This window comes from Ctenopharyngodon idella, chromosome 23 (genome assembly GCF_019924925.1).
Source record: "Ctenopharyngodon idella isolate HZGC_01 chromosome 23, HZGC01, whole genome shotgun sequence".
Classification (NCBI taxonomy): domain Eukaryota; kingdom Metazoa; phylum Chordata; class Actinopteri; order Cypriniformes; family Xenocyprididae; genus Ctenopharyngodon; species Ctenopharyngodon idella.
Genome location: NC_067242.1, coordinates 19,348,220 through 19,355,943, shown reverse-complemented (window position 1 = coordinate 19,355,943; position 7,724 = coordinate 19,348,220).

Sequence of the window (7,724 nt, the reverse complement as noted above, 5' to 3'; positions counted from 1 at the left end):
ACGTTCTTCTGCAAAATGCATGCTGTTTTGTTTTCTAAACACTAGAGGGTCAGTGTATCAATATTATGCAATACTCTATCATACACCTGGCCCAATGCGGCGCCAGGTGTGACACAAGTGTTTTCTGCTAGTTTCAGCCTGACGCAGTTATCATTTTCACGTCCTGCGCTACGTTGTTTAAATAGCAAATGCATTTGCACCCATTTGTGTGCCCATGGGTCTCAAAACGAGGTGTGTTCAGGCGCATTGTTGGCGCGTTGCTATTTTGAGGCAACTGAAATAGACTGCGCCATTGACCGACTGAAACCTGCCGCAAAATTTTTTTTGTTATTTAAAAAGTGCATTAGTAATATGTGCCTATAGGCGGGCGCACAACAAGCGTACACTCTGCTTATAAAACACACAGGGACGCGCTGCAGAACACAAACATGCCAAATATTAAAAATAAAAGGATTACAATGTAAAAGATTATTATTGCGTGCATAAAGGTAAAAATTGCTTTGGTGGAATCCGTAGATGTAGATGGTCTGCTCACGCGCTTTAACCTCACGCACCAGCAGATCCGTTTCCTCACTAGAGAAGCGTTCAGTTTTTACGCTTGCAAATTCCGCCATGTAAATAGTGTATCCGCCATGGCGCGAGTGCAACTGGCTTTTAAAGGGAATGGGAAATGAGACTCTCATTGGTTTATTGCACATTAAGCCCAAAACACACCTATTACTCATTAAGAGAATAGGGACAACCCTTTTAGACCATGCACCGGGTGCGCCAACCATTTTACCCGTCATTAAACTAGCATAAGTGGATTCAGACACGCCCTAAGTGCACTTGTGCCATGCTCTTTAGACCATGTGGTTAGATCGTTAAAATAGTTTTTTACCTTGGTTTAACTTACCTTAGTTTTTTTGTGACAACGCCACTAGCCAATTCTACTCCAAAAGAGGAGACCTTATTCAAACTTCAAACAAACAGATGCAAAGACTATACCATCAAAATAATAAATTTTTTTATTATCTTTCCAGCTTGTTTTTAATAAAAGAGCAGGCGTGACAATTTTAAACTTGAATGTGCAAGGCTTTCGGTGTCAGCAGTCTCCAGTTATTATTTAGCTGTGCAAAACATTGTTCATTGTGCTGTTGAATGTTGTAAACTGGTATTTGTTTTCAAATTATTTTAATTTATTAACATACTAATAAACACACTAGTTTGTAGAGCAATTGTTTTACCATTTATGAATTGAAGTCTTGCACATACACAGAAAATACTCTTTCTTTCCAAGAAAACTGAGTTTAAAACCAGAATATAATTGCTGATAGGTTAAATATTTCAAGAGGGTTACCAATGGGTATGTTTTGGGTTAGGGCTTGGTTAGGACAATATATCAATTAAATTTATACAATTAAACAACTAATTCATTCCTGAAAAATAAAATAAAACAAATACAGAACTGAATAGTAAGTATAGTAGAGTATAAACTGCTAATTTATAAAAAAAAAAAAAAAAAAAAAAAACTAGGGTCCTAGAAATGCAGTCCTGAAACCGCAGTCTCCGTTATTGCATGAATATCGTATCAGGCCCCATTGACCTATATGTACATTTCATGATGAAACGCCATCCTTAAACATGGTGCTCATAGCATGAAAAAAAGCAATTGTCATAAAGTCTGTATGTGTAAATAAAGAAAAAAAAAAATCTAAACAAAATTGCACTGAAAATGTTCTGAAAAGTTTACTGCAAACTGATTGACAAACTTGGATTGGATTGCTGTGGACTGTAGGCCAGTGATAAGCTCTTTGTTATGTTTACTCAATGCTTGACATTATGGTTTTATAAGCAAATATTCACATATACAGTTAATTGTGATTTAATTTAAATAATTAATTAACAAATCATGTAATTAATTTGACTTCAATCGATCATTTGACAGCTTTAAATAAATGTCTAATAATCTCTTATGCATTAGTTCAAAATTCAGTACAAATTGCCACTCACTAACCATAATGTTTCCTCATTGTACAGATGCTTCCTCATCCTCACCTACACCTATCCTTACACCTGGCCAGAATGTTGACTTTGAGCCTGTGAGAAATGTTTGTGCTGTCTGCTAATTAAATATGTGAGTATTTAAAAACAAGCACCAGCTGTAAATAGCATGAATGTCTGTCCCCGGGGAAGCTGGCAAGCTGTTCTCTTTCTCGTTTCTCACGAGTCACAAACAACAATTTCAAGGAGTCTCCTGTTTCTGTTACAGGGGACCCAGTGTTATTTGTACAATCAGATTTTTTATGGGATGCATAGAACTCTGCACTCAAAGGATACAAAGGCACAGTATCTCAGAAGGCTGTGTATGTACAGCTTTTAATTAATAAGGGCACCTTGCACCATTCTCAGCTGTTCTGTCTACATAGTTGAACTGTGCAAGAGAATAGTCTTACTGTACTCACTAAATGTTTCTTCATGCAGCATTTTGATTCAGTCCATTTCAACCATGCCATTTTCACTGCAATTCAAACATTAGATTTGAAATTAAGAGCATTTTTCTTTTTATATTTCAATGGTGAACGTCCTATTAGTGCCACTAGTGTCAACAAATGGAATTGCAAAAATAATGACTGTTTTCAAACAGGTTTTCCTGAACGGTGGTGACCTTTGATATGACTCTATCATAATCCGCCCCCATGTGGCAGTGGTGAACGCATTTTCACACAAATAGATTTTTCTGTTTGCATCTACACTAAAGGAGTGCGAAAACAGCAGCATTTACCCTCCGCTTAATAAATAATCAAGAATAAATCTACTTATACAGAACAAATGACAGCCAATAGTTTTGGAGGGAATATATTATGAATGGACTAAGGCTAAAATGTTAAACAACATAATTATTTCTGACTTATTTATTCATAACTGTCCATTCTATATAGGAGGTATTTAGGATGAACCATTCATAATTATCTCTTCAAGGTCATAGTTTTGATCAGAATACATCACATCCATCAAATCAGATATGCAGAGGTTTGGCACTCCACGAAGCCCCAGTGTGGCTTGCCATTGGAAATGACTGACTTCAGGCCTCTAGCTGTTTGCTGTAAGTAGTGAAAAGGTGGTTTAAATTGCTTGCTTATAGCTAAGATGGGATGGGAGAAAGTATTTTAACATTGAAAAATTACACACATTACTTTTAAGTGGTTCTTTGTTTATCCGCTGTAGGGAAAAGGACAGATGGCATTTAAATAAGATAATTCAGTCTTAGTGTTTTTGTAAACTGTGTCTGCTTTTTGGTAGGAACACACACAGCGAGAGAGAGAGAGAGAGAGAGAGAGAGAGAGAGAGAGAGGCAAAACTTTGTGGCAAAGATGGATATACTCTAAAAAATTGTTTTAATTGTAACAGGAAATAATGTAAAAGAAAATACATGAAATGTATTTTATATATAAAACTGTATAATTTTGAAATTTTGTAACTATGACTTTCATTTAGTGCTGTCAAGTGATTAATCGTGATTGATCGCGTCCAATATAAAAGTTTGTGTTTACATAATATATGTATATATAAATACACACACATGCAGGTATATATTTAACAAAAATATATTATATTTATATTTAGATATAGTATAAAGTATAGATAGATAGATAGATAGATAGATATGTGGCATCATGAGAGGACGTGTTCTAGAGGGCAGATACATTGCTCTAAGATGGCTGTAGCAAGAGGGCATCTTAAGAACTACCACTCCCAGGTCACCACACGTGGAAGCTGGGGGGCAAGATGGCCAACTATTAAGGACTACAAAACCCAGGTTGCCAGAGAGAGCAGCTGCAGCTAATAAGACCAGCAGCAAGGTCTAACCGATGGTGTGGGAGAATGGTGAAGTGTACCTGAAGACATTTACCTGTGAAACAAAGAAGACTAAGTATATTTGTTGTTAGCTAAAGAGATTTAAGTTGAAAACCTTTTGTTTGATTATTAAACCCACACCTGCATACCAAAAAGACTGTTGAAGCGGTTTTTACTGGGAAACTACACAAGCTAAAGATCCTGAACCTCTCATGCTGTCACACTTGGTGGAGAATGCGGGCATATGGATAATGGAGTGACGCGGACAACCTCACAAGCCTGTTTTCTAAGGTAAGTACACAGTCAATTGATTGTAAAATGGAGGAATTACTGAAAACAATGATAGAAAGTAGTAAAATCCAGCAGCAAATCCAAGCGGCCTTACTGGAAGCACAAAAGAGGGCTAATAACCTTAAAGTTAGAGAATTGGAATTGGAACTGAAACAAGTCCAAGATGTTAGCAGGATAATGGCTAGTGACTTTATTCCTAAAATGGGAGTAAATAGTAATGTTGAAGCCCTATAGTGATGGTCACCAAGCCAGATGGCACAGTAAGGTTCTGCAATGACTTTAGGAAGTTAAATGAGATATCAAAGTTTGATGCATACCATGTGCCCCACATTGATAAATTGATTGACAGGCTAGGCAAAGCACGCTTCATTACAACACTAGATCTAACAAAAGGCTACTGGCAAGTTCCCTTATCTCCAGATTCCAAAGAGAAGACTTCTTTCGCAACACCAGAGGGGTTATCCCATTATACTCATTTAGCCTTTGGCCTTCATGGGGCTCCGGCCACTTTCCAAAGGCTCATGAACCGCGTTCTTCAGCCTCATCAGCAGTATGCTGCTGCTTATTTAGATGATATGGTGATCCACAGCTCAGACTGGGAAAGCCATCTTGGATTGGTACAGAAGGTACTGGATTCCCTCAGAGAGGCAGGCTTGACTGAAAACCCCCAAAAATGTAAAATTGCCTACAGCAAAACAGAGTATCTGGACTACACAATAGGCAGGGGTTTAGTACAACCTCAAGAAGCCAAAGTTGGGGCAATTCAAAACTGGCCAAGACCACAAACCAAAAGACAAGTAAAGTCCTTCCTTGGCCTAGCCAATTATAGGAGATTTGTGCCTAACTTTTCCAGTCTTGTTGCGCCCATCACAGAACTAACCACTAAAAGACACTCCAGAATGGTAAGATGGAGCAAAGAGGCAGAGGAGGCCTTCTCCGAGTTAAAGAGGATGTTGTGTTCCAGACCGATCTTGAAATCCCTAGACTTCACAAAAGAATTCCTGGTGCAGACTGATGCCTCTGAGGTGGGTCTAGGAGCAGTCCTTTCTCAAACACATAAAGGTGAGGAACATCCTGTACTCTACATCATCAAGGAAACTGGCAAAGCACAAAAAAAAATTATGCCACAATTGAGAAAGAGTGCTAGGCTATTAAATGGGCACTAGAGACACTCAAGTACTACTTACTGGGGAGGAAATTTGTACTAATGACAGACCATGCACCAATGCAATGGATGGCCCAGAATAAGGAGAGCGATGGCAGAATAACTAGATGGTTTTTAAGTCTGCAAGCATCGAACTTCTCGGTTGACCACAGGCTAGGACGATGCCATGGAAATGCTGATGCCCTCTCTTGCAAGGATGTCCTCTTCACAGTGGCCTGCCAACCAACAGCTTCAGAGCAGAGGAGGAGGGTATGTGGCGTTATTCTAGGGGTCATTACATTGCTCTAAGATGGTTGGAGCAAGAGGGCATCTTAAGAACTACCACTCCCAGGTCACCACACGTGGAAACTGGGGGGCAAGATGGCCGTCTGTTAAGGACTACAAAACCCAGGTTGCCAGAGAGAGCAGCTGCAGCTAATAAGACCAGCAGCAAGGTGTAAAAGATGGTGTAAGAGAATGGTGAAGTGTGCGTGGCTGGGAAAAGACATGTTCCTTTTAAACAAAGAAGACTAAGTATTTGTGTTGTTAGCTGAAGAGATTTAAGTTGAAAACCTTCTGTTTAATTATTAAACCAACACATGCATACCAAAAAGACTGTTGTATATGTATATACTGTATGTATGTGTGTGTATATGCCATAGTATATTCATACAATAACAAAAACTAAAAAACTAAAATTTTTAACTAAAAAAAAAAAAAAATAAATGCTGGAACCATCATAATTGTTTAGTCTGCTTCTGTTTGCTATCAGTTATGTTTATTGCATTATTGTACTCCTGATGGGGTTTTGTGTTTGGGTATACTGTGCTGTTTTTTTTATTGGCCAAAACTGCCATATAGACAAAGAGGTGTTTTTTTTTATTTTATTTTTTTTTTATATTGTGGATACTTGCCCTTGAAACAAGCATAAAATGGGATTACAGACGTCTGTGGCTAAGATGAGGGGTGTGGACATCAGAGAATGTTAGAACAGCTTTAGCTCTATATTTTACCATGATTTTGGGTCTGATAATGATCATTAAAAACCGAACACACCCAGAAGCTCACATGCTCTGTGACTGTAAGGGATTTACATATCCCATTAAACATACACACTCAGAACGAGCCCCTCTCCAGCTTTGAGGAGTGTTCAAGTCGTGCAGCGAGGCGCACTCCGCAAGCTGAGCCTCCCACTCTCCGGCACTGCCAAGTGCGTCATCCCCTCTCCCCTCTCGCCCTCTGGCCCTGGAGTGGCCCCTCAGCCCCACTGGCTCTGGATCCATCCCCACAAGAGCCTGTGTAGGACTGTTTAATATACACTGTGACCAATTATCTCCATTCGATTAGCTTCCATAATAATTGATTCTGTAGAAGTCAGAAAGCACCAGGCGGCGTGTCAAGAGATCCAGAAAAAAAGGAAGTTATTTTTCCTCCCGCTCCACCACAATTTTTTTGTTCTTCTGTATTAATGTGGCAGTCAGACTAATTTATCAACTGCAATTTTTGAAGTGCCCTTGGGAAGAAAGTTGCTCGTCATTGCATACTCCCGCATTATTAGGTGGATGGCTCTGAAAATGCAGCATTGTTTGTTAATATTACTTCCAGTTAAGATGGTTTCATAAACACACACCAATTTATCACCGAGGATAGAATAGCAGAACACATTTTCGTTTTATTATTTGAGCTCGTGTGTTCTGTTTGCAACATTTATCTTCTGTGTGTTCAGGTGTCACTTAGCGCTCTAACTTAGCAGACTGCTGATGGCAGAGATCCTGCTGATGTGGACCTCTTTTACTGAGTGTTTTTAGTTCTTATAAAACACTCCCGTAATTCCTCTTCTCCTCTATCCACCTCCAGTTCTCTATAAGCCATTTTAAGCCCCTCTCCGGGGTGGCATTACCGGGGATAGTGGTTCATTTGTTCTGTTTATGGCAGGGATGTCCAAACTTATATACAGGGCTCCAGACTAACATTTGAGACCAGTCCAGTGGCACCAGCACCTGATTTGGTAGTACCGCTCCGCACATGTAATATTAATAATATCACATGTTTTGTCTCTTGGAAATGCACATTTAACAGTAGCTTGAGTTGGGATGCAGACGTAAATATATTTTCATTTAAGGGTTAGTTCAGCCAAAAATGATAATTCTGTCATTAATTACTCACCCTCATGTCATTTCACACCCATAAGACTTTTGTTCATCTTCGGAACACAGATTAAGATATTTTTGATAAAATCTGATGGCTCAGTGAGGCCACCATTGACAGCAAGATAATTAACACTTTCAGATGCCCAGAAAGCTACTAAAGACATATTTAAAACAGTTAATGTGACTACAGTGGTTCAACCTTAATGTTATGAAGCGATGAGAATACTTTTTGTGTGCCAAAAAAACACAATAATGACTTTATTCAACAATATCTAGTGATGGGTGATTTCAAAACGCTGCTT